Below are 27,049 nucleotides of genomic sequence, written 5' to 3' on the forward strand. Positions count from 1 at the left end.
GGGGGGGGGGGGGGCAGTATTGGAGAGTACCACGATTCTCTTGTTACTGTCTCATTGACCAGTGGAAACAATCTTTCACTATTTACCTCTATCAAGTCATTCTTTAACCTTCTCAGTTTTAGTCATTTCTAATTTTTTTCCTTCTTAACTGTAACTCCCTCATCCCTGGTAACATCTTACGAATCTACACTGCACCTTCCTCGTTATTTTATATTGTTCTTATAATGGGGATCCAAAATTGTGCACAGTATTTTGCATATAGTCTGTAGAGTCATGACTCAGTGGTAGCACTCTTGTCTCTGAGCCAGAAGGTCGTGGGTTTAAGTCCTGCTCCAGGACCTGAGTACATACTCTAAGCTAACACTTTAGTGCAGTACTTTAGTGAGGGGGTGCTGCACTGTTGGAGATGTTGTTTTTATATCACAGCATTGACGGCACTTCAGAAAAGTACTTCATTGGCTGTAAGGAGCTTTGGGATGACCTGAAGTCGTGACAGCGGTTATATAAATGCAAGTCTTTCTTTTTCAGATAAGGTGTTAAAATAAGGTCCCATTTGCCTGCTCAGATGGATTTAAAAGACCCCATGGCACTATTTGAAGAAGGGAAGGGGAGTTCTCCCCTCAACCAACATCACGAAAACAGATTATCTGGTCATTATCATATTAGCTGTTTGTGAGAGCTTGCTGTGCACAAATTGGCTGTCGCGTTTCCTACATTACAACAGTAACTACACTTCATTGCCTGGGAAGCACTTTGAGATGTCCAGAGGATGTGAAAGGCTCTATATAAATGCAGATTCTTTGCTTCTAACCCAGGACTGCTCAATACTGACAGCGGAGCCATTGACTCCCAAACTTTAAAGAAATGAAAGACCTGCATTTCTATAGCGCCTTTCACGACGTCCCAAAGCACTTTACAGCCAATGAAGTACTTTTTGAAGTGTAGTCACTGCTGTAATGTGGGAAACACAGCAGCCGATTTGCACACATCAAGCTCCCACAAACAGCAATGTGATAATGACCAGATAATCTGTTTGAGTGATGTTGATTGAGAGATAAATATTGACCAGGACACCAGGGATAACTCCCCTGCTCTTCTTCAAAATAGTGCCGTGGGAAGTTTTACATCCACCTGAGAGAGAGCAGACGGGGTCTCGGTTTAACGTCTCATCCAAACGATGGTACCTCCAGCAGGACAGCAATGCAGCACTCCCTCAGTACTGCACTGGAGTGTCAGTCTAGATTTTGTGCTTAAGTGGGACTTGAACCCACATCCTTCTGACTCAGTAGGCGAGCGTGCTACCCCCTGAACCACGACTGACACAAAAATAAAACCTTAATGAGCAAAATATATAATCAGGAAAGTAACAGTGCCCACCAGTGGTCCATCAGCCTGGTCACTCTCGCCTCACACAATAAGAATGTCTACAAGACTGAGGTAGCAGAGTTACTGCTGAATACAGAATCATATTGAAACCTGAGACACCATCTTCAAAGAGGAAACAAGAGAATTATTTATTTAAGTTTCTGCTTCTTAATTTTCTTTATACTGTTGATGGCTCAGTGAGTTTATCCAGGAACATCCTAGGCTTGTCCTCTGTCTGTGCTGAGTATGCTGATCTCAGCTCGCACGGTGATAGGGTGTACTGTAGAGGGAGTTCAGCTACCCCCCCCACCCCTCCCCGCTCTATGTTAGAGAGCAGGAAATTGGGCGATCTCTTTCTACTGATCACTATCCATGATTCCTGCTGGAGGTGAGTTTGTGTGGGCACAGTGTGAGGGAAAGATTGGGCTCATCTGTGAAGCCCCTACAGCCAAATAGCCTCCCCATTCTCTCTGACAAGGCTGGCACATGAATAATGGCCACTTGGACAAGGGAGCCTGACACTCCTGGTACCATACTGTGAAGGACGGGGAAGGGAAACTAAAAGCTGTAATTTTCAAATAATGCAGACAATTTGTGGTATTTTTCTTGCACATTTTGACATTATTAATTCTCAGAGGTATTTACCTTTGGTTATTAGCTACACCTAATTATACTTGTTGAGCCCTATGCTCATTTGTGCTGTGATGTTCTACTTCAGAACATTCTGTACTTGCAACACAAAATAATACTGTTTCCACATTGAAGTTAGACTATTGGCAACTGTTCTGTCTAGGCCAGAGGAAATGATCACTGATAGTCATCGCTGAATCAGCAGTTTCCTTCGTTTAACTGATTGGACTGAATTTAGAAACTCAATTACAGATTGCTGGTAATAATGGGCTGATTGTATTGGCAGCCCATTCAAGCCCAACTAGGACATGGTGAAAAAATAGCAGCCTGATGACGTTATGACCATTCTGCGTGAATCCCCTGATGCTGCAGTTGCTTTGATCACTGCACTCCATGGCATGAGGCCTTCACAAGTAATAATGCACTATCAGGGCAGGAGGACCGTGATGTAGGAGGGAGACTTTTAATGAATAAAAATGAAAGACTTGCATTTCTATAGCGCTTTTCACAACCTCAGGACATCCCAAAACACTTTACAGCCACTTAAGTACATTTGAAGTGCAGTCACTGTTGTAATGTAGGAAAACACAGCAGGCAATTTGCACACCGCAAGGTAACACAAACAGCAATGAGATAATGACCAGATAATCTGTTTTTGAGATGTTGATTGAAGGATGAATATTGGCCAGGAGACTGGGAAAACTCCCCTGCTCTTCTTCGAATAGTGCCATGGGATCTTTCATTTGAGAGGGCAGACATCTCAGCCGCAAGGCGGCACCTCCGACAGTAGTGAACTGGGAGCGTCGGCCTAGATTTTATGCTCAAGTCTCTGGAGTGGGACTCAAACCCATAACCTTCTGACTTAGAGGCAAGAGTGCTGCCCACTGAGCCACGGCTGACACTTGCGAAGTGAGGCACTGTCGTCCTTTTGTTCTTGTGTACCTCTGTCCATTGTGTTTGTTTAGTGATTGTGAAGTGGTCTGCTTCAGCAGATAACACTAAAGTGCTACAAGTGCAGACATTTGTCAACAGGACTGTAATACTCCTGTCATCAACCATCCCACCCGCATAAGACTGCTGTCCAACATCTGCAGTATTTTGCTATCGACTGCTGTCAGTTCCTGCCTACCAGAGGCCCTTTCATCTCTGTTCTTCCGTTCTGTAATTCAGCTTGCAGACAGAATTAGTGTATCACAAGGAAACAGCTCTCGGTGTATTATGTGTCGAGCTTTTAAAACCCAGCCCTGCTGTCAGCCAAATAGCGAGAAAATGCTGAACCGTTAACAATTCAGATTTTTCACTGGCAGCAGCGGTTTTTATGGGGCTCATCTCAAAGAGGATTAAAACGCTTTCATTTATAATTAATTACATTAAAGTTACAAGAATTAAATAAATCAAAATTTCACTTCAGATCTTTATAATTGTGTAAAATTTGTGACAGAATTTATTAATGATAATCACTTTTCTTTTTCAAGAACATGGCATGGGAGATTGCTGCAATGAACCTGTCGCAATAAACAGGTAGGTGTTAAGCTACATGTGTTATTAATACACCACACTTTTTTAATTTACATTCGCCGTCCAATTCTCCCCATTGGATCTGCATTTCCCCGCTCATTACCAGCTGGTTGCTGCGATGTTTCATTCTCTGGCTGGGATGGCCTGGGCCCAGTGCTGTTCCCTACTCTACCATCAGGAGGAGCCCTCCTCCAGGACATGCCTGGAACAGCCAGCTCTCCCTCCCTCACCTTCCTTGCTAAGGATCGACAAGTAATTTACATCAGATGCTGAACACATCTTTGTAAAACATCAAGAGGCACATGTGTGACACATCACTGCGGGGCACTTATCCTAATTGTTGTAAATTGTTGGAAGTTTTGCATCTGAATTTTTCCCTTTTTTGCATCATAAACATATTTAAATTAATTTATTTCCTTGAATGTATCAACAACAATTTGCATTTACATAGCACCTTTGATGTACTATAACACCCCAAGACGCTTCACAGGAGCAATTATCAAACAAAATTTGACACCGAGCCACATAAGGAAATATTAGGACAGGCTTGGTCAAAGAGGTAGGTTTTAAGGAATGTCTTAAAGGAGGATAGAGAGGTGTAAAGTCGGAGAGGTTTAGGGAGGAAATTCCAGAGCTTAGGGCCACGGCAGCTGAAGGCATAGCTGCCAATGGTGGAGTGAAGAAAATAGAAGATGCGCAAGAGGCCCGAATTGGAGGAGAGCAATTTCTTTGTTCTTTCAATAAAGTAACTTATTGAGCTCCTGTGACATTACTCAGAGAAAACATGTGACTCTCTTCATATAACTGTCTGTTTCTCCAATTCTTTCCCTCTCTGTATGATTCTCGCAATTTCCCTCTCATTGTTGTCTCTGTATCTATCTCCTAACTATTCCCTCTCTCTCTCTGTAATGCTACCCTAACCTGTGTCTCCTCTCTCTCCCCCATATGTTTCCCACTGTGTCTGTGTGTATCTCACACAAAGTTCTTTACTGAATCTATGTTTTACATTTTTTTGTAGGCGAGTGCATGCAGCAAGATGGGGGCAAAACAACCTGATCAGAAGCGGGGATATGGACCTAATGGGGAAGAGATTGGGAATGGGAAAAGTGAGGCCTCTCCTGGTAGGTAAGGTAGCTCACACAGAGATTGGGGCCTGGACTGGGAGGAGTCTGAAGTGGACAGTTCAGGCCCCAAGGGCTTTGAGGGAGCAGGATACCAGAGTGTGGGAGCGGTGAGTCCAGAGCGGATCCTAGTGCACTGTCCAGGATTATTCTCCGTTCATGTTCCAGTGAATCCAGAGTCATGGAATGATCAGTACTGGCTTGTTAAGGACCAGTTGCAACACACATAGGTGTGAGGGAAACCGAAAGAACATAGATTGGCTGCATAAAGCAAAGTAGGGCCCAGAGCAGGAGTGACTCCAGTTTATGCAGCCGGTCCTTATAATTTAACTCTTTAATCCCCGGTATCATTCTGGTGAATCTGTGCTGCACCCTGTCCCAGGTCAATACATCCTTCTTGCACAAAACTGAATGCAGTACTCCAGCTAGGGTCAGATGAGTGCAGCTCCAACAACACTCAAGAAGCTCGACACCATTCAGGATAAAGCAGCCCGCTTGATTGGAACTCCATCCACCACCTTCAACATTCACTCCCTCCACCACTGGCGCATTGTGGCTGCAGTGTGTACCATCTACAAGATGCACTGCAGCAACTCGCCAAAGCTCCTTCAACAGCACCTTCCAAACCCACGACCTCTACCACTTAGAAGGACAAGGGCAGCAGATGCATGGGAACGTCACCACCTACAAGTTCCCCTCCAAGCCACACACCATCCTGACTTGGACCTGTATCGCTGTTCCTTCACTGTCGCTGGGCCAAAATCCTGGAACTCCCTTCCCAACAGCATTGTGGGTGTACCTACACCATATGGACTGCAGTGGTTCAAGAAGGCGGCTCACCACCATCTTCTCAAGGGCAATTAGGGATGGGCACTAAATGCAGGCCTAGCCAGCCAGCGACGCCCACATCCCATCAATGAATAAATTTTTAAAAAGACCAAGGCTCTGTACAATTGAAGCATAACTTCCTCCTCTTTGTATTCCAACTCCTTTCAGATAAGGTCAACATTCCATTAGCCTATTTATAACTTTTGTGTACCTGGACACCCAAATCCCTTTGCTCTGCCACAATTTCTAGTCTCTCGACATTAAGAAAATATTCAGATTTGTCTTTCTTGGATCCAAAGTGGATGACCTCATACTTCCCCACATTGAACTCTGTCTGCCACAGTTTTGCCCACTCACTTAATCTGTCTGTGTCGCTTTGTAACTTCCTGTTCCATATAACTTAGTGTCATCTGCAAACTTGGATATACAACTCTATTCCTTCATCCAAGTCACTACAATATATGGTAAAAAGCTGAGGCCCAACTGCAGATCTCTGGGTACACCAGTTGTCACATCCACTAATCGGAGTACATTCCCTTTATCCCTGCTCCTAACCAATTACCAATCAATGATCCATTAGGTCACATAGTTAGCATGAACCAATCAGTAACTTCACAGGTTGACTACAATTTCACATCCATACAATTTTGCAATCACAATCACACAGTATTACATTAACACTATATTACAACCAATCACATAGTACTGTATTACATTTATACTATATTACAACCAATCACATAGTGTTACATTTATACTATATTACAAACTCACTATATTACAATCAATCACGCTATATTGCAGTCATCCTATATTATAATCATACAGACACAAGCACTTAAGAGTTTCCACCGGGGTTCTCCGGTGGGAGATCACTGGAATCCCTGAAAAAAAGGCATAAACAGCTAAAAGGGAACCATTTGCATCATTTCACACCAATCTCTTGTCAAGGTTATGGCGGGAAATTGGGAAAATTCCCGCAGAAATTTAGGGCCAAGGTTTTTTGCCGATGTAGCCAATTCCTTTCAGTCACTTTTTCTTTGCCTTCCGTTGGTCTAAGGTTCAGTAAAGGGCAGAAGTGCAAAAATTCGGGTGGTGTTTGTTTCTGCAATTGAAAACAAGTAGGCAAAAGTGTTTTATGCTTAGAATGAAATGTGGAACTTGAAGACAATTTACTCCATATGTGGGCTGGGCAGTCATGGGATGGTGCCTGGGAATCATTTTCCCTGGCGAGGCACAAATAATTACAAAGCGTGACCTTATTGGAAACACTATGCCATGCCCTAGGCCCAGCTCTGTGACCACAACATATAAGTAACGCTATTGAGTTTCTTTGTCTTGCCTCAGATCTACCTACTAAGCCAAATATGCCTCCCTCCACTTAGTTAAAAATTAATCCCATATTTTGGCCATTGGAATCTGGTCTCCAAGCTCAGGTAACATTTTCCACCCAAATCTCCTAGACAACCTCTACTCTAGTTCATTTGTAATGTAGGTCATCAAATACCTCATCACGTCTGATTGGCATCACTAAAGAAAAAGGCTCTTTTTCCAACATAACAAAACCAGGGCTGACAATGAGCACTTCTCACTTAATGCCATCACAGGCTGCTGTAGTCTGGTGCTTAAGAGTTGGGGTTTTCACCCCAGGGTTCCATCGCCAATAGTCTGAGCAAAGGACTCGGCACACTTTGCCTCTTATTTACCCAGCTGCTAAATGGGTATCTACTGGGGTGGAAAATGAATAGAAATTCCACACTAGTGACTGGTGTCTGCAGGAATTGCTCATTCCTGGCTCTGGGCCTATGAAAGGCAAATGAGTACTCCCCCTACAGCTGGCCTTTGATTAAGGTCTAGTGGTAGAAAACTTCTGACACACATCACCTGCACAATCTGGCAAACTATTGGCTCCATACCTTTAACTAATCATGTCATGTGATGCACAAGAGATTTTTTGCCTTTGAATGAAGAACAAGGATATTTTCTTCTCCAAATCTGTGTAATAAACAGGGACCTTGTTGTTAAGTCTGTGTGTTCTAGTTGTAATTACTAACACAGACTACAAGATTAAAGTTCAACAGGTCTTTACTGGTTGGAGGTCCTCTTTTTATTTGAACCAAAATTTGAACCACCTGGTTGGAGGTCCTCTTTTTATTTGAACCAAATTTGAACCACCTGGTTGGAGGTCCTCTTTTTATTTGAACCAAAATTTAAAACTTAAACCAGATCAACTGTAAATAAACAAAAGTTCAACTAAACCTTAATAAATCAAATTAAAATTTGGTGTTCCAAATTGACGATGCACTCCAGCCCCCGCGGCGCCCAACGGTCGCGGAAATACTCAAGCGTACCAGCGGACACCGCGTGCTCCATCTCCAGGGCCACCCGGGCGCGAACATGGCCGCGGAAGAGAGGCAGGCAATCCGGCTGGACGACCCCCTCGATCGCCCGCTGCCTGGACCAATTGATTGCTCTTTTAGCCAGGCCCAGGAGCAGGCCCACAAGGAGGTCCTCCAGCCTATCCGCTCCCCTCCGCACCGGGTGACCGTAGATCAAGAGCGTGGGACTGAAGTGCAACCAAAAATCGAGGAGCAGCCCCTTTAAGTAGTGAAAGAGGGGCTGCAACCTCTCACACTCCATATAAACGTGGAAAACGGACTCCTCCAGGCCGCAAAAAACACAGGCGGCCTGGGAGTCCGTGAACCTACTTAAAACCTTATTGCACGGGACCGCTCCGTGCAACACCCTCCAGGCCAAGTCCCCGATGGAACAAGGGAGGACTCCAGCGTAGAGAGCCCTCCATTGGGGACCTCCGCCACCGCCAGTCGGCAAGACGCCACGCCAAGGCGTGTCTGGACGGCAGACGAAGATGGCAAAGTGGAGAGTGTGCAGGAGCAGCCCGTACAGGAAACCCCTCCGCGCGGAATGAAAAGCCACGGAGGGTATTTCCTCGAGACGGCTCAAGTTGTGAGGCGCCGGCTCCCGAGGGGAGTTTCGGGGCCGGGCGCCAATAAGGAATTCCGTCCGGACGGGGGTAAGCTCGGACGGGATCGCCCCACGCGCTTGAGCCGCCTCGATACACCTAGTGGAATCGGGGCCCAGTGCCACTTTCACCGACTCGATGGCTTCGGCCGCGCGCCGGACGTTGGCCCAGGACAGGCGCCACGCCAGCTCCTCCGGCGCCATCCAGCCCGCTCCTCCGACATCGAGCAGGTCCCCGACTCTGGTCACACCGCCAGCCACAGCCCCACCCTCCGCCAGCTGCCCGAACCCACATTCACGGAGGTGCGGATTCCTGAGCAGCGGCTCCCGAAGGAGAGCCGCCGCTCCTGACGGGGGAGAGCTCCACCTGGAAGCGACATAGTTCCAAACCCATAGTAGTTCCTGGTAGAAGACAGGCAGCTCCTGCAGGCCGGCACGCCTGCAGCCCACTTTCACAAACAGGAGCTGCGTGTCGTAATTGAGGCCGTGCAGCTGGCGGAAGAAAAACGTCGCCAGCGCACACCATCTCGGAGGATTCTCTACGTACAGGTATCTCTGCAGCATCTGAAGACGGAAAGTCACCGCCTGGGTGCGAAGGCACACCAGCGCCTGACCGCCCTCCCTAAGCGGGAGACACAGAACCGCAGCAGAGACCCAGTGCTTCCTTTTGTCCCAGAAGAAGTCGATGAGCTTCTTCTGTATCTTGGCGACAAACGCAGGGGGAGGGATCAAAGTGACCAACCGGTACCACAACATGGCAGCCACCAGCTGGTTTATGACCAGCGCTCGACCCCTGTAGGACAACACTCGGAGCAGTCCTGTCCAGCGTCCTAGGCGAGCGGTGACTTTGGCCTCCAGCTCTTGCCAGTTCGCCGGCCAGGCGTCCTCGGCAGGGTTAAGGTAGACTCCCAAATAGAGGAGGTGCGTGGTGCTCCAGGCGAAAGGCCTGAACTCCTCCGGCAGGGAGTCCACCCGCCACTGACCCACCAGGAGTCCGGAACATTTCTCCCAGTTGATCTTGGCGGAGGATGCGTCCGAGTAAATCTGCTGGCATTCCCGCATCCTCCGCAAGTCAGCGGGATCCGTGACTGTGAGGAGCACGTCATCGGCGTAAGCCGAGAGGACCACCTCCACGCCCGGCCCTTGCAGAGCCAGTCCCGTCAACCTCTTCCGCAAGAGGCGCAGGAATGGCTCCACGCAAATGGCGTATAACTGACCGGACATGGGGCATCCCTGACGCACCCCACTCCCGAAGCGAAGGGGCGCCGTCAAGGACCCGTTAACTTTAATCAGACACTCTGTGGCGGCGTACAGAAGTCGGATCCGGGCGACGAAATGCGTCCCGAACCCGAATGCGCGCAGAGTCCCGAAAAGATACTCGTGATCCACCCTGTCGAACGCCTTCTCCTGATCCAGGGAGAGGAAGGCGACCGACAGACCAGCCCTCTGGGAGTGGTGGACCAGGTCCCGGACCAGATGGATGTTGTCGTGGATGGTCCGGCCCAGGACCGTGTAGGACTGGTCGGGGTGGATCATGTGGGCCAGCACGGTGCCAAGGCGAGCAGACATAGCCCTGGCAAAGATTTTATAATCCGTGCTAAGGAGGGAGACCGGGCGCCAGTTCTTGAGGAGGCGGAGATCGCCCCTCTTAGGCAGCAGGACAATGACCGCCCTGCGCCAAGAGAGGGGCATCTCCCCGGTCGCCAAACTTTCCCCCAGGACCCGCGCGTAGTCGCCCCCCAAGACGTCCCAGAACGCCCTGTGGAACTCCACGGTCAGCCCGTCCAGCCCCGGGGACTTTCCCCTCGAGAGCTGGCGGAGGGCGCCGGTCAGCTCCGCCAGGCTTAGCGGAGCGTCCAATTTTTCGGCGCCCTCCGGACTGACCTTCGGCAGGTCCTCCCACAAAACTCTGCGCGCATCCTCGCTGGACGGATCCGGAGAGAACAGAGCCCCGTAGTAGGCGCGGGTCTCCGCGCTGATTCCCTCCGGATCCGAGACCAGAGATCCGTCGTCGGCCAGCAGCCCCAAGAGCTGCTTACAGACCCCTCGTCTTTTTTCCAGCGAGTAGAAGAAGGGGGAGCCGCGGTCCAGGTCCCGCAGGAGCTGGATCCGCGACCTCACGTACGCACCTCGGGACCCGACGAGCTGCAGGTCCTTCAGCGCGCCCTTCTTCTCTTCGTACACCTTCCGCAGGGCCGAGTCCCCGACGACTTGACCGAGACGGGACTCCAGGTCGAGCACCTCCTTCTCCAACCGCCCGACCCGGGCCTCCCGCCTCTTGGTCGACCCCTTCGCGTACTCCTGACAGAAGAGACGCACGTGAGCCTTGCCCACGTCCCACCACAGCCTCAAGGAGGGGAAGCCCCCCTGCTTCCTTCTCCAGTCGGCCCAGAAGCGACGAAACGAATCCCGGAACCGCGCGTCCTCCAGCAGCAGGTTGTTAAAGTGCCAGTACGCGGACCCTCCCCGAGCGCGCGGCGGGACGAGCTCCGCCCACACCAGGTGGTGGTCCGTGCACGGCACCGGCCGCATGGAAGCCGCCGGAACGCAGGATACGTACGCCCGGGAAATGTAGAGGCGGTCGATTCTGGACCCTCCTCCTCCAGACCTCACGTAAGTGAAGGCGCTGGAGTCGGGATGAAGATTTCGCCAGACGTCCACCAAGTCGAAGGACCCGACCAGGTCCCTCAACTTCTCCATCGCCGGCGGGCATCGCGGGGGACCCGTACGGTCCCTCGCCTCGAGGGTACAGTTAAAATCCCCCCCGAGGATGACGCACTCGCCCACATCGATGGAGCCCAGAAGAGCGGACACTTCTTCAAAGAAGCGCACTTGCTGCGCACCGGCCTGAGGGGCATACACGTTCACTAGATGGAGCGGCACGCCCCCCAGGCGAACAGTGACCTGGAGCAAGCGGCCCGGCACGTGCTCCTTGACCCCCAAGATCTCCGGCTGAAAATGCGGGGACAGCAAGATAGCCACCCCGCTGGAATTATTGGAGAGGTGACTCATGCTGACCCCTCCTTGCCACTCCAGGAGCCACGTGGCTTCGTCTCCCGGAACGGTGTGGGTTTCTTGCAGGAAGCACACCGCATACTTCCCGTCCCGAAGGACTGAGAAGTTATTGAATCTGCGGCGCGCCTCCCCGCTGCCGTTGATGTTGAGGCTGGCTATGGTTATCTTCATGTCAGAAGCATAGTGCAACCTCTACCTACAACTAACGGGAGGAGGAAGCGCGGCCGCTAGTCAGCCGCCACCTCCTCAGCAGCCCAGTGAGAAGTGTTCTGAGCCGACGCAGCTCAAGTGGGTTCACACCCTCGTCCGCGTCCATGGTCTTAACGGCGGCGCGGACGGAATCAATGAGCAGCGCCAGCTCCGACCACCTGTCGAGGGCCAGCCGGACCTTCCCGCGCCGACCCAGGCACGTGGCCATAAAATCCCGGAGTTCCCTTGCGGGAATGAGGGGAGACTCGGCAAGGGGCACGAGGTCGTCCACCGCCTTGTCGGCGCCGGAGTCCGACTCGTCCTCCGTGCCCATCACCGAGTCCCCATCCTCCTCCAGGGGGTCGTCACCAGCGGCCGACCCGCCCACCGCGCAGTGCGCAGCGGATGGCTCGGCCGCAGCAGCCGGCCCCGCCTCCGCCCGGATCCCACCCCCAGGATCGGTGGCGGAGGAATTCTCCCTGGGCTCCTCCGGGGGCGCCGGGCCAGAAGACGGCGGCGGCGGTTCGGAGCCCCCCTCCGCCCCAGACGCCAGATCGAACGGAGAAATCGGGAAGAACACAAATCCGAACTCCCCCAGGACGTCCGGCGCCCGAGACACAGCCAGAGGGCCTTCCTCTTCCGCGCCACTGGCCTCTGACCCGGCAGATGGGACGTCTTTGGCTAAATCCTCGACCAGGTCGAGCAGCCCCTGGGAAATGACCGGGCCGCTTTGGGCGAGCTCACTTTCTTCGAACTCGCCCGACCCAGACCCCAGGCCGCCCGACCCGTCGAGGGGTAACGGCATCGATAAATAGTCTATTTCAGCCGCGGGTTGATCCCCGACCCCCCCCACGGGCAGGGTCTCGTCCTCATCCCCGGGAGGCACGTGCTGCACAGACACATCTGCCTCAGCCTCCTGAGGGACAGGCGACCCCTGCCGATCGCCGGTGATGGTGGCAGCGGTGGGGGGGGGCGCAGCACCCGCGGCGGGCGACGACTCCCCCTGTTCGGAGGGACCCTCCTCCTCCTCCCAGTCCTCCTCCTCATCCAGGGTGTCGCGCCTTCTTTTTAGCGCGGAGGGAGCGAGGGAGACCTCCATGTCTGCAAAGGCCTCCTCCTCAACTCCCTCCGGCGGAGCAGGTTTGTCGGGTTCCTCGGGCCCGAGCCCAGCTGCAGGTAATGGCAATACCGCTGCGGCGGTTGCGGCCACAGGCTCGGGCACGAGGCCCCTCCCGCTCGCATCTGCCCCGGTCAACTCCGCGAGGAGCGCGGGTGTAAGGGGCTCAAGGGGCAAGGGCTCGCCATCCACGGGGGGACCCGCCCTAAGGTGTTTTTTCTTTCCCCGCGCCTTTTTTCCGGCCGGACACGCTCCCTCCCCCCCGCCGGAGGCCTTGGTGGCATCGGCCCCCGACGTCAACCACGCATCAGACGTACTTGACGCGCGGGCAGACCCGGGGGGAGGAGCAGCGGCGGTGCCAGCCTCGGCCGCACGAGATGATCCGGCAGCCTTGGAGGCAGGGCAGTTCCTCCTGATATGCCCCACCTCCTTGCAGACGTGGCACCGCACACCGTCCGACGCCCAAAAGACGCGATAGGCGGTCCCCCCGTGGAGGACGACGAACGCTCCGTCAGTGTCCTCCTCCCGCGCCAGCTGGATAAACAGCTGGCGCCGGAAGGAGAAGACGTGGCGAAGGCTGGCCTCCCGGAAGCCGAGCGGGATAGGCGTGATCCCCGACCTCACCTCCCCAAGCTGACGCAAATGGGGAAGGAGGAGCTCACCGGGAACATAGGGCGGGACGTTAGAGATGACAATCCTCTGCGCGGTGGCCTCGAGAGGATCCACCGGCAGGAAGGTCCCGCCCACGGTGAGCCCCTTGGTGACGGCCAGGGACACCGCCCGCTCCGACCCCAGGAAGAACACAGCCTTCCCGTACATTTTCGAGGCCGCGACGATGGCTGAGGGGCCGACAACCCCAGCCATGGCTTTGACGCAGGCCTCGATGGTCATAGTGGGGCGAGTGTAGCTCTTCACCCCAAGCTTTTTCGTTATCAGTTTAAATGGTGACGGGGCAGCAGAAGCAGCGGGAGCAGCTGTGGCTGTGGCTGCCGCCCCCGCATAAGTCTTGGCTTGCCCCGCCACCGGCGATGATGTAGTCGCCATTCTGGGGTGCTTTAAGGGCTACACTCACCCCAAGTCACGGGCCTGAAGGTGTTAATGGCCTCAGGTAATATATATATTTTTTTGTCCTCTATTGAGCAGAGGGAGCTGATTAAAATGAGGACACACCTCTCCCCTTACTGAATGAAATTGGGGGAGGGGCCCTCTCCCCTCTGCTCAATAGGCAATTAATAAAAGGTGATGGGACTGAGGTGCCTTAGAAAGACAGGCAGAGAGAGATAGAGAGAGAGAGAGAGAGAGAGGGGGGTAGGAAGGAGGGAGACCACAAGGGCAGTGTTGCCACTCAGGATGGTGGGTGGGTGTTGGCAGGGGGGCACTCTCTGATGTAGTTTAAAAGTCTTTGGTGATGGTCTTCTGGCAGGGGGAGAAGATGTCTTCACCTGGAAAAGCTGGAGAAGCCCAGGCTCAGTCCTGCAACAGGTCTTAATGATGTAATTAATGAAATTAGAGACTTCACCTGGTCAGCTCCAGCTCTCCCAGGACAGGCAATAGTAGGGGTGCTAATTAGTGGTGTGTGTGGCCTAGCTTTTAACAAGAGCCACACACACACACACTACACCCCTTGATGGTCCGGCCTTGCTTCTTCTTTTCTCCCCCCACCTAAAATATAAAGTCTTGGGAGAGTGCCCCAAATAACACCCACCTGTAGATGTTTCAACGAGATGAATCTTCCCTCCTTCCAAACAGTTGGTGGGTTTTTTTCCGATGTTTCTCTCCCCTGAAGTGGAGGCCAATTTGGGGAGGCAGTGATAGAAATGGCCTCTCCCCGGTTGATGTTGATATAGGCCTCCTTTCTCCTTCTCCTCCTCTGCCCAATCTCTCCAGGCACCTCAGTTGTTTGAAGATGTTGGAGGAGGTGGAGGTGGTGATCTATCTTTCTGCTACTCCTCTTCCTGGTCAGGAGACCACCACTCTCCACTCTCTTGTTTTGGCAGCTCCTTCTCCTCTTGCTGCTTGAGACAGCCAGAAAAGCACACAGGTCTTTCCTGGTTGGAGGTCAGGACTATATTAAATACAATATTACTACACAGTGCTTATATACTGGTGGTCACCACCGGTATTACGTATACAGCAGCCAGAGAAAGTAGTACATCTCTTAAGGTGGAACAGGCTTAAGTTCTCTTAAGGTGGAACAGGTTACATACACCACAATCCTCCCTTTTTAGCTTAACAGTCATATCCCCATTTAACATAACATAATAACATATATAACTTCAGGTATAAACAGTTCAAAGGTTCAGTCTCTCAGGAGGCCTTCTGATTCGGTTTGGATAACGCCTTTCAGTGGTCTCTGATTCCTGTTGCTGAGGTGACTCCTCTAGTTGGTCTCCCATGCATTGGGTGTTATCATCATCAGGTACATTCCCTGCCGAGGTAGATGCTTCAGGTTCATTAACGTCTTCCACAGTTGTCTCTGTCGCAACCATGGGTTCGACCCTTGCTCTCGATTCTACCAGTTGATCCGCATGACGCCTTATCACATTGTTACCAATATCTACTGTGTACATCAGAGGTCCTTGTCTGGCCCGAATTGTTCCGGACTGCCATTTTTCGTTTCCATAGCCCCTTGCCAACACTGGTTGTCCTACGTCGAAACTTCGAGTGGTCTTGTTATTAATATGCCGGAACTGTTTGTTTTCCACTTCCCTCCGCACATTTGGTTTTAACAAGTCCAACCTGGACCGCAACCTCCTGTTATAAAACATCATGGCAGGACTTTGGTTAGTCACTGCATGAGCGGCGTTTCGATATGCCATTAGGAAATTGTCCACCTTGTGCTGTAGCGGAATCTGATCATCGTTCATGGCCTTTATTGCCTTTTTGAATGTTTGGACAAATCTCTCGGCCAACCCGTTTGTCGCCGGATGATATGGGGCAGAGGTATAATGTTTCACCCCATTCTTCTTTAAGAATTTTTGGAATTCTTCCAACACGAACTGTGGTCCGTTGTCCGAACAGATCTGTTCTGGCAATCCGTTCCTTGCGAATATTGTTCTTAACACCGCAATTGTCTTTTCTGAAGTAGTGGTATTCATCTTGATCACTTCTGGCCATTTGGAATGTGCGTCCACCGCAATTAGGAACATGGAGTCCATGAATGGACCAGCAAAGTCAATATGTACTCGTTGCCATGGGGCTGAAGGCCGTTGCCATGGGGCTGAAGGCCATTCCCATGGGTGTAGTGGTGCGATCGGAGGTGCATTTTGCTCTTTTTGGCACCCAGCGCAGCTTTTCGTCAACTCCTCTATCTGTTGGTCAATACCCGGCCACCATACATAAGCCCTAGCAAGACTTTTCATCTTAACTCCCCCCAGATGACCTTCATGCAGTTCTTTTAGAACTCTTTCCCTTAACTTGGGAGGAATAATCACTCTTGTCCCGTACATCAAAGTACCATGGCAGACGGACAGCTGGTCTCGCCTTGCCGAGAATGCCGGTAACAGAGGATCACCACGTGTTGGCCATCCTTTCACTGTCACCTCGTAGACTCTGGACAGTGTCGGGTCGTTCCTGGTTTCTCTTTCAATACTTGCATTGGTGACTGGTAAACACTCGATGATGGTCGAATGAAATAACACAACAGGGTCAACTTTCGTCGTTTCTTCTTCTTCAGGTAGTGGCAGGCGCGACAGCCCATCAGCATTGCCATGCTGCTTCGTACCTTTGAATTCTATTTGATATTGATGTGCCCCTAGGAAAAGGGACCATCTCTGGAGACGCTGTGCTGTCATCACTGAAACACCCTTCTTAGGGTTAAAAATGGATACCAACGGCTGATGGTCTGTCAGAAGTGTGAATTTTTGGCCCTGCAGGTGATGATTAAACTTCTTCACTCCCCATACAAGGCTGAGAGCCTCCCTATCGATCTGCGCATAGTTGCGCTCAGCGGAGGTCAATGATCTGGATGCAAACGCGACTGGCCTTTCCATGCCATTTGGCAACTTGTGTGAGAGTACTGCCCCAATACCATATGGAGAAGCATCACAAGCCAACCGAATAGGCAGTGTCGGGTTGAAGTGAGCCAACACTTCCTCTGAGGTGATCAATTCTTTGCTTTTGCGAAATGCCTTCTTACAGTTTTCGCTCCATTCCCATGGTACCCACTTCTGTAAAAGAGCGTTTAGCGGGTGCAGTACCGTGGATAGATTTGGTAGAAATTTATGGTAATAGTTAATCAATCCTAGAAACGACCTCAACTGAGAGACATTATCTGGAGCGGGAGCCTTTACAACTGCCTCTATCTTGTCAGGAGACTTATGAAGCCCCTCCCGGTCAATGACATGACCACAGTACGAGATCCGCTTCTGGAAGAACTCACATTTCTGCCGATTAACTCTAAGTCCATACTCTTTCAGTCTGTTGAGCACCAGTTCCAAGTTTGCGAGGTGTTCTTCATCACCATCACCTGTAATCAGAATATCGTCCAGGTAACATTGTGTGCCTGGAATTCCCTGTAATACCTGCTCCATGGCCCTCTGCCAAATTGCTGGAGCCGATGCCACTCCAAAAACCAGCCTATTGTACCGGTACAAACCTCGATGCGTGTTGATCGTGAGGTATTGGCGTGACTCTTCTTCAACCTCCATCTGCAAGTACGCCTGCGCCAGGTCTATCTTGGTGAAGTGTTTCCCGCCAGACAACGAAGCAAAAATATCCTCAATCCGCGGAAGCGGATACTGCACTGTGTGAAGCACCGGATTAACGGTGATTTTGAAATCTCCACAGATGCGAACCTTCCCTGGTTCTCCTGGCTTGTTGCTCGAAGGACGTTTCATAACGGGAACAATGGGCATAGCCCACTCACTCCAATCTACCTTAGACAGTACACCTGAACGTTCTAGCGCTTCCAGTTCCGCTTCTACAGTAGGTCGTATTGCATAGGGTACCGGTCTGGCTTTAAAAAATTTTGGGTGTGCATGTTCATCAATCTTGATGTTTGCCGTAATTCCTCTCAGTGTTCCCAGTCCCTGCTGGAACACCTCTTTAGCATCATCCAATATTTTGGACAATCGTTTAGGTTTGACATCTGTTTCCCCGGAAGCTACCGTTAGTGCCTTCAAGGAGTGCCAGTCCATATTCATTTTCCTAATCCACTCCCGTCCCAGTAGTGGTGGACCTCCTTCAGGTAGCACATATAAGTCCATTACTTGGCTTTCTTCGCCCTTGTGGACCACTTTTACCTCTATCTTTCCGATGGGGTACACTCTTTGCCCCGTGTATGTTTTCAATATAATCTCCGTATCCCGTAGGGGAATATGTTGGAATAACCTTTTGTAATCTTTCTTATTCATGACCGTCAATGCCGATCCAGTGTCCAATTCCATCTTTACTTGGACTCCTGCTATCTGAAGGGTGACCCAAATTGTCTAGAGATCTGCATCCTTACCAACGTTGTGTACTCTTAAGCTACCCAGTTCATTACTGCTAGCGTCTGAATCTGACTTCTGTTCAGTCGAACTGTTCTTTGTCACCTTGTGTACCTTTATGTATTTTCCTTGCGGTGACTTTTTGTTGCTGGTCTTCTTTCCTGACCGGCATACTTTAGCTATGTGGCCAAGCCTGCCACACGTTCTGCATTCTTGGTTTTTAAACCAACACTGGTTCTGATCGTGCGTTGTCTTTCCACAACGATAACATTTTACAGTACTCAAACCCAATTTATTTGTACTGAGTTCCGGTGACCGTAGCTGCATTACTGCCGTGCCTCTCGCTGTGGCTTCGTGTGCTGCTGCCATAGTGACCGCTTTCTCAAACGTCAGCTCATTCTCCTTGAGCAGTCGCTTTTGTGTATCTTCTTTTAATAAACCACACACAAATTTATCTCGTAGCGCCTCTGTCAGTCTCGTTCCAAACTGACAGTACTTTGCTAGCTTACGCAATTCCATTAAATATTCAGCATTGCTTTCATCCTTCAGCTGCCTTCTGCTGTAAAATTTAAATCGTTCCGCTAGCATCAGCGGCGTGGGGTTTAGATGATTTTTCAGGACAGTAACAATCTCCTCGAACGTCTTATCCGCCAGTTCATCTGGTGATAAAAGGTGTTTCAATTGCCCGTATGTCTTCGCACCCATTAAGTTTAATAATGTTAGTGCTTTCTCTTCATCTGGGATTTTATTTGCTTTACAATAATTTTGTATGCGTTCCACATACATGGCCCAATCTTCGATGTCGCTATCAAAGGTATTAATGTTCCCATGTTTAGGCATCGTTGCAATTTAATTTATTTTTATTTTTATCCAAGATGGCGGCTTCCCGCTCTTGTCTTCGTCCTCCGCCTACAAAATGGCGGTTTTCCCACGCTTGGCGGTCTTCACCCGTCCCCCGACGCTGTCTCCGCTTCACCGCGGCTCTCGCGCCTTCAGTTGCCCCAGACGCTGCGCCTTTTTAGCCCGAATGCAGCCCGGCCCTTATCACCAGCCGCGATCGATGTCCCCGCGCTGCGCCTTTCGGCCCGAATGCGGCCCAGCCCTTATCTCCGGTCGCGATCGATCTCACCGCCCTTATTCCTCCGCCTTCCCTCCCCGTCTGTACAGCCAACGCGGCCGACTTTCTGGTCGCATCGCTGCCCGGCTTACCCACCACCGAGGTAAAAAGAAGATAGCTGACAGCCGCTGATGGAGGCTTCGAGTTCAGGGTGTCTTCTGCACTCTGGTTTCTCGATGTCTGCCGCGCGACGTGTCTTCCAGCAGGGTGATGAGGGTGGAAGCCTCTCTTCGACGTCCGTTCTGTGGACGAAGCCGCCGTGGATATAAACTGCCACAGGGTAAGAATCGGACTCGTCGCCACTGTTAAGTCTGTGTGTTCTAGTTGTAATTACTAACACAGACTACAAGATTAAAGTTCAACAGGTCTTTACTGGTTGGAGGTCAGGACTATATTAAATACAATATTACTACACAGTGCTTATATACCGGTGGTCACCACCGGTATTACGTATACAGCAGCCAGAGAAAGTAGTACATCTCTTAAGGTGGAACAGGCTTAAGTTCTGTTGAGGTGGAACAGGTTACATACACCACACTTGTGATAAGCATCTCAAAATTCATTCAATGAGTTCTTAAGTAAGCCAAGGGACCAGGATTACTTTGATGGAGCTCAGTACACCAGACATGTCCATCCGTTTAGTGCTCATGGGCCATATAGGTGCATTCTATGGAACCTCTGGAGCCTCATGCACAAATTCAATTTAATTAATGTTTTGATTTAAGTAGTTGTGCTCTGTAATTACTGCCTAATTAAACATATTCCCACCCATATTTTGGCATGTGCTTCCGGCGTGATCCGTCACTTTCAGCGGAAAACAAAAATGAGCGGGCAATGAGAGAAGCAGTGAAGAATGAGAGGAAACTGCTGCCATGTGCACTGACGGACTGTGGGATCACTGGAGATCACTACAGCTGGAGCACTTGGACATTGGATGGTAGAGAGTGGGGTAGAACTGAAGTTCTTGGGATAGGCCTCAGTGGAAGGAAGGGAGGAAGGAAGGGAGGAAGGAAGGGAATGACTGGAGCAGAGCTGTAGCACTCGGGGACTGAGGGAGGAAGTGGAGCAGAGCTGTAGCACTCGGAGTGAGGGAGCAAGTTGAGCAGAGCTGGAGCACTCAGAGTGAGGGAGAAAGTGGAGCAGAGCTGGAGCACTCGGAGTGAGGGAGGAAGTGGAGCAGGGCTGGAGCACTCAGAGTGAGGGAGGAAGTGGAGCAGAGCTGGAGCACTCGGAGAGTGAAGGAGGAAGTGGAGCAGAGCTGGAGCACTCAGGGAGTGAGGGAGGAAGTGGATCAGAGCTGGAGCACTCGGGGAGTGAGGGAGGAAGTGGAGCAGAGCTGGAGCACTTAGGGAGTGAGGGAGGAAGTGCAGCAGAGCTGGAGCACTTGGAGAGTGAAGGAGGAAGCGGAGCAGAGCTGGAGCACTCAGGGAGTGAGGGAGGAAGTGGATCAGAGCTGGAGCACTCGGGGAGTGAGGGAGGAAGTGGAGCAGAGCTGGAGCACTTAGGGAGTGAGGGAGGAAGTGGAGCAGAGCTGGAGCACTCGGAGAGTGAAGGAGGAAGCGGAGCAGAGCTGGAGCACTCAGGGAGTGAGGGAGGAAGTGGAGCAGAGCTGGAGCACTCGGGGAGTGAGGGAAGAAGTGGACCAGAGCTGGAACACTCGGAGTGAGGGAGGAAGTGGAGCAGAGCCGGAGCACTAGGAGTGAGGGAGGAAGTGGAGCAGAGCTGGAGCGCTCGGAGTGAGGCAGGAAGTGGAGCAGAGCTGGAGCACTCGGGGAGTGAGGGAGCAAGTGGAGCAGAGCTGGAGCACTCGGAGAGTGAGGGAAGAAGTGGAGCAGAGCTGGAGCACTTGGAGTGAGGGAGGAAGTAGAGCAGAGCTGGAGCACTCAGAGTGAGGGAGGAAGTGGAGCAGAGCTGTAGCACTCGGAGTGAGGGAGGAAGTGGAGCAGAGCTGGAGCACTCGGGGAGTGAGGGAGGAAGTGGAGCAGAGCTGGAGCACTCGGAGTGAGGGAGGAAGTGGAGCAGAGCTGGAGCACTCGGAGTGAGGGAGGAAGTGGAGCAGAGCTGGAGCACTCGGAGAGTGAAGGAGGAAGTGGAGCAGAGCTGGAGCACTTGGAGGGTGAAGGAGGAAGTGGAGCAGAGCTGGAGCACTCGGAGTGAGAGAGGAAGTGGAGCAGAGCTGGCGCACTCGGAGTGAGGGAGGAAGTGGAGCAGAGCTGGAGCACTCGGAGTGAGGGAGGAAGTGGAGCAGAGCTGGAGCACTCGGAGTGAGAGAGGAAATGGAGCAGAGCTGGAGCACTCGGAGAGTGAGGGAGGAAGTGGAGCAGAGCTGGAGCACTCGGAGTGAGGGAGGAAGTGGAGCAGAGCTGGAGCACTCGGAGAGTGAGGGAGGAAGTGGAGCAGAGCTGGAGCACTCGGAGAGTGAAGGAGGAAGTGGAGCAGAGCTGGCGCACTCGGAGTGAGGGAGGAAGTGGAGCAGAGCTGGAGCACTCGGAGTGAGAGAGGAAATGGAGCAGAGCTGGAGCACTCGGAGAGTGAGGGAGGAAGTGGAGCAGAGCTGGAGCACTCGGAGTGAGGGAGGAAGTGGAGCAGAGCTGGAGCACTCGGAGTGAGGGAGGAAGTGGAGCAGAGCTGGAGCACTCGGAGTGAGGGAAGAAGTGGAGCAGAGCTGGAGCACTCGGAGTGAGGGAGGAAGTGGAGCAGAGCTGGAGCACTCGTAGTGAGGGAGGAAGTGGAGCAGAGCTGGAGCACTCGGGGAGTGAAGGAGGAAGTGGAGCAGAGCTGGAGCACTCGGAGAGTGAAGGAGGAAGTGGAGCAGAGCTGGAGCACTCGGAGTGAGGGAGGAAGTGGAGCAGAGCTGGAGCACTCGGAGAGTGAAGGAGGAAGTGGAGCAGAGCTGGAGCACTCGGAGAGTGAAGGAGGAAGTGGAGCAGAGCTGGGGCACTCGGAGTGAGGGAGGAAGTGGAGCAGAGCTGGAGCACTCGGGGAGTGAGGGAGAAAGTGGAGCAGAGCTGGAGCACTCGGAGTGAGGGAGGAAGTGGAGCAGAGCTGGAGCACTCGGAGTGAGGGAGGAAGTGGAGCAGAGCTGGAGCATTCGGGGAGTGAGGGAGGAAGTGGAACAGAGCTAGAGCACTCGGAGAGTGAAGGAGGAAGTGGAGCAGAGCTGGATCACTCGGAGAGTGAAGGAGGAAGTGGAGCAGAGCTGGAGCACTCGGAGTGAGGGAGGAAGTGAAGCAGAGCTGGGGCACTCGGAGTGAGGGAGGAAGTGAAGCAGAGCTGGAGCACTCGGGGAGTGAGGGAGGAAGTGGAGCAGAGCTGGAGCACTCGGAGTGAGGGAGGAAGTGGAGCAGAGCTGGAGCACTCGGGGAGTGAGGGAGGAAGTGGAGCAGAGCTGGAGCACTCGGAGGGTGAAGGAGGAAGTGGAGCAGAGCTGGAGCACTCGGAGTGAGGGAGGAAGTGGAGCAGAGCTGGAGCACTCGGAGTGAGAGAGGAAATGGAGCAGAGCTGGAGCACTCGGAGAGTGAGGGAGGAAGTGGAGCAGAGCTGGAGCACTCGGAGTGAGGGAGGAAGTGGAGCAGAGCTGGAGCACTCGGAGTGAGGGAGGAAGTGGAGCAGAGCTGGAGCACTCGGAGTGAAGGAGGAAGTGTAGAGCTGGAACACTCGGAGTGAGGGAAGAAGTGAAGCAGAGCTGGAGCACTCGGGGAGTGAGGGAGGAAGTGGAGCAGAGCTGGAGCACTCGGAGTGAGGGAGGAAGTGGAGCAGAGCTGGAGCACTCGGAGTGAGGGAGGAAGTGGAGCAGAGCTGGAGCACTCGGAGTGAGGGAGGAAGTGGAGCAGAGCTGGAGCACTCGGAGTGAGGGAGGAAGTGGAGCAGAGCTGGAGCACTCGGAGTGAGGGAGGAAGTGGAGCAGAGCTGGAGCACTCGGAGTGAAGGAGGAAGTGTAGAGCTGGCACACTCGGAGTGAGGGAAGAAGTGAAGCAGAGCTGGAGCACTCGGGGAGTGAGGGAGGAAGTGGAGCAGAGCTGGAGCACTCGGAGTGAGGGAGGAAGTGGAGCAGAGCTGGAGCACTCGGAGTGAGGGAGGAAGTGGAGCAGAGCTGGAGCACTCGGAGTGAGGGAGGAAGTGGAGCAGAGCTGGAGCACTCGGAGTGAGGGAGGAAGTGGAGCAGAGCTGGAGCACTCGGAGTGAAGGAGGAAGTGTAGAGCTGGAGCACTCGGAGTGAGGGAAGAAGTGGAGCAGAGCTGGAGCACTCGTAGTGAAGGAGGAAGTGTAGAGCTGGAACACTCGGAGTGAGGGAAGAAGTGAAGCAGAGCTGGAGCACTCGGGGAGTGAGGGAGGAAGTGGAGCAGAGCTGGAGCACTCGGAGTGAGGGAGGAAGTGGAGCAGAGCTGGAGCACTCGGAGTGAGGGAGGAAGTGGAGCAGAGCTGGAGCACTCGGAGTGAGGGAGGAAGTGGAGCAGAGCTGGAGCACTCGGAGTGAGGGAGGAAGTGGAGCAGAGCTGGAGCACTCGGAGTGAAGGAGGAAGTGTAGAGCTGGAGCACTCGGAGTGAGGGAAGAAGTGTAGCAGAGCTGGTGCACTCGTCGTGAAGGAGGAAGTGTAGAGCTGGAGCACTTCGAGTGAAGGAGGAAGTAGGAAAGGCAACTTCTAAGTGCTCCAGCTCTGTTCCCCAGCTGAGGCTGATCCTACCCTCACCCGATATCCACATGCACAAACCTTTCGGCTGGGTTCACCGAACACAGATCAGGAACCCCTGGCTGATTTTGCTTCCGTCACGACCTCCAGGGGAAGAGGGAAGAAAACTGGGGAAAAGTGTCTTTCTACTTTTTAAATTACATGTTACGAGTGCCAACAACTTACCCATCATTCCTCCTCAATATTTCAAACAGAAATGAGACTGGTGTCTTGGTTTGGCGACCAGAACACCGCCAGTGACCCATTCTTTTCAATGGGTTACCATCAACATAAATCAAGGCCCGGAAGTCTTTTTCTTATTTAAGTAATGATGCATGACACAAAGCAAACAAACTAATATTACTGCGTCCCTTGTGCATTGTAGGGCTTAGACTCCCTTTAAAATTGGACTCAATTATCGACTTGACTTAACAAAGAGAGTCTAATTCACTTGGTTATTCATTAGAAATCCAGGGTTAAAATGCATCCTTTTTTATTCATCCTCAAGATGTGGGCATCGCTGGCAAGGCCAGCTTTTATTGCCCATGCCTAGCTTCCCTGAGTAGATGGTGATACAACTGAGAGGCTTGATAGGCCACTTCAACGGGCAGCTGAGTCAATAATATTGACGTGGGACTGGTGTCACATATAAGCCAGACCGGGTGAGGACGGCAGGTTTCTTTCCCTAAAGGACATTAGTGAACCAGTCGGGTTTTTACCTCAATCCGACAGCTTCATGGTCACTTTTACTGGCACTAGATTTTGAATCCAGATTTCTTTACTGGAATTCAAATTCTGAAACTGCTGTGGTGGGATTCTGAACTCTGGATTACTGGGTTACTAGTTATGCAGTAACATAACCCATACGCCACCATAATTATCAGAAGCTACACTGATGGATTCCTATAGAATGCAATAGTAGAAATCATAACTCATGCTACTTGTGAATGAATGCTGAAAATCCTTATGGTTGAAGAGGCATCCATTTCAGGGAGATGTTTGGGGGTTGTATGATTGTATAATTGTATAAAGAAAGAACTTGCATTTATACAGCATCCCATCACAGCCTCAAAACGTTCCAAAGTGTTACCACCGATAAATTATTTTTGATCATTGTTGATAAGTTGGCAAATATGGCAGCCAGTTAAGAACAGCAAGATCCCACAAACAGCACTAGGAGGAATGACCTACTTTTTCTTTTTGGTAGTGTTGACCAGGGCATTGTCCTGCTCTTCTTCGAATAGTGCATTGGGATCTTTCACATCCACCTGAAGAGGCAGACAGGACCTCGGTTTAATGTCTCGTCTGAAAGACGGCACCTCCGACCGTACGGCACTCCCTCAGTTCTGCACTGAAGTGTCAGCCTAGAAAATCTGGACTGAGCCTGAACTCGCAACTTTCTAACTTAGAGGTGCAGGAACCACCTGGCACCGCATGCATAAGTGTCATTGATCTCACTGCATATCAAAAGTGGTTGTCAATGTAATGGGTTAAACGTTACTGAGAAGCTGTCTCATCAATCTGTCTAAAGAGTTGGACCAGAAAAATGTGTTGTGCTCCATTTTTGTAGTATCATAACTTGTTCTAATAGTTCTATGTCGTGACTTTCTCAGCGCATTGCCATTTCCTAATGAACTGTTTACTCACGATTGCCTTCCGTGTGGTTTCATTGCAGATTGTACCCACTTGAAATGGCACAAACCCAAGCGGTAAGACAACTTCTGAGGAATGTTTCTAGGGTTCAAGACAAGTTTATATCAGAAAAATACTGTGCACGCTCTCTGCGAAAAAAATAAATCCACATAATTACTTCAATTATTTCAAAATCAGGGAATAAAGTATTGTGCAAGTATGTTTGTAGGTTAAAGCAAGGCATCTTATTTCATTCACTGAAATGTTTCAGTGTTTCACACAGATTAAAGAACCCCCAGTTGTTTTTGAATAGTCTTTGGAGGCTCATTGACGCCAAGTTACATAGCTTATTCCACATAGCCTGTCAAATGCAGCATTGTCACCGTGCCAAATTCTTCTAGATGCCTTAAGGGAGCATGTTCAGCTGGACATTAAAAGAACTTTCCTTGAAAATGTTGTCAGCCTCTGCTTCAGTCGGATGGCTCCGTGCTCACAAATACTTTACCGACAGATCACGCTGTCTTTGTCTGTCCAAAAAGTTAGACAAAGAATTTGCTTCACAGCCCTACACATCCATCCCCTGACTGAAAGCCCGTTAGATAATTCAGTTATGAGGAATGGAACCCAGACAGGTGGGGCCTCCTGGCTCAGGTTCAGCAAGCTCTCAGCAGCTGGACGGTGAACAGATCCCAAGCTAATAGCCAGCTGGGTCACCAAACCTCAGACTGTAGCCACTTGACAAGAAACCTTTTAGAGACTCGCATTTAATCACTGCATCTCAAATATTATTTTGTCGACTGTCTTGTCTCCCAGCCCCACTGACCACAGTATTATGAAGAGTCACACAAAGGCACAGAGAGCATTTTAGAAGCATGTAATGTTATTGTTAATTGTAGTGTTCAACGCACTGACTAATGCTTTCCTTGCCAACAGTGGAAAGAAGGCACAACCCAAACTGACATGTTTTCCCACATATAAAAGAGATGAGCTGGAGCCAAATCTTCACATCGATCCCAGGAGCTTCCATTGCTGCTTGTTATAGTATTGCCTAAACCCAGAGAAATCGTTCCTTCCATTCATCATTGGCATTTTATTGCCTAAGAGCAGCAGAATTGATGCAAAGACCATTATAATAAAGGGATTGTAATGGAATATAAGGATATTAGTTTTCCTTTTTAGTATCTAGGTGGATTTGATCAGCTTGAATGTTCTCTGAATATTGCACATTTCAAGCCTTTGTTTGATCCCCCTCTTGAAATTTGATAAATTAGAATGATATTAATTGATGGGAAACCTATAGGATATGGAACATTTTTCATTATTTTACTTGTTTACAGTTCTGATTAGAAGCTACTCCTTTATAATCTCAAATACTTTCAAATCGTCCCTGTTAGATCCGTGGTTCAGTGGATAAATAATTACACGGATGCTGTACA

General features: G+C 51.0%; 1 long non-coding RNA gene across 1 annotated transcript in view; it reads left to right on the plus strand.

The window, feature by feature from the left end:
• The window catches only part of LOC147097289 (uncharacterized), an 88,599-nt gene extending 61,829 nt beyond the window's left edge, over positions 1 to 26,770 (plus strand). Inside the window, exons 3-5 of the long non-coding RNA XR_015074350.1 lie at positions 3,471 to 3,516; positions 25,657 to 25,690; positions 26,547 to 26,770. This is a non-coding gene — a long non-coding RNA (uncharacterized LOC147097289). The remainder of the gene's footprint in view (positions 1 to 3,470; positions 3,517 to 25,656; positions 25,691 to 26,546) is intronic.
• The last annotated feature ends 279 nt before the right edge of the window (positions 26,771 to 27,049 follow it).

This window comes from Somniosus microcephalus, chromosome 32, assembly GCF_052327205.1.
Source record: "Somniosus microcephalus isolate GS21.2 chromosome 32, FLI_Smic_1.0, whole genome shotgun sequence".
NCBI lineage: Eukaryota > Metazoa > Chordata > Chondrichthyes > Squaliformes > Somniosidae > Somniosus > Somniosus microcephalus.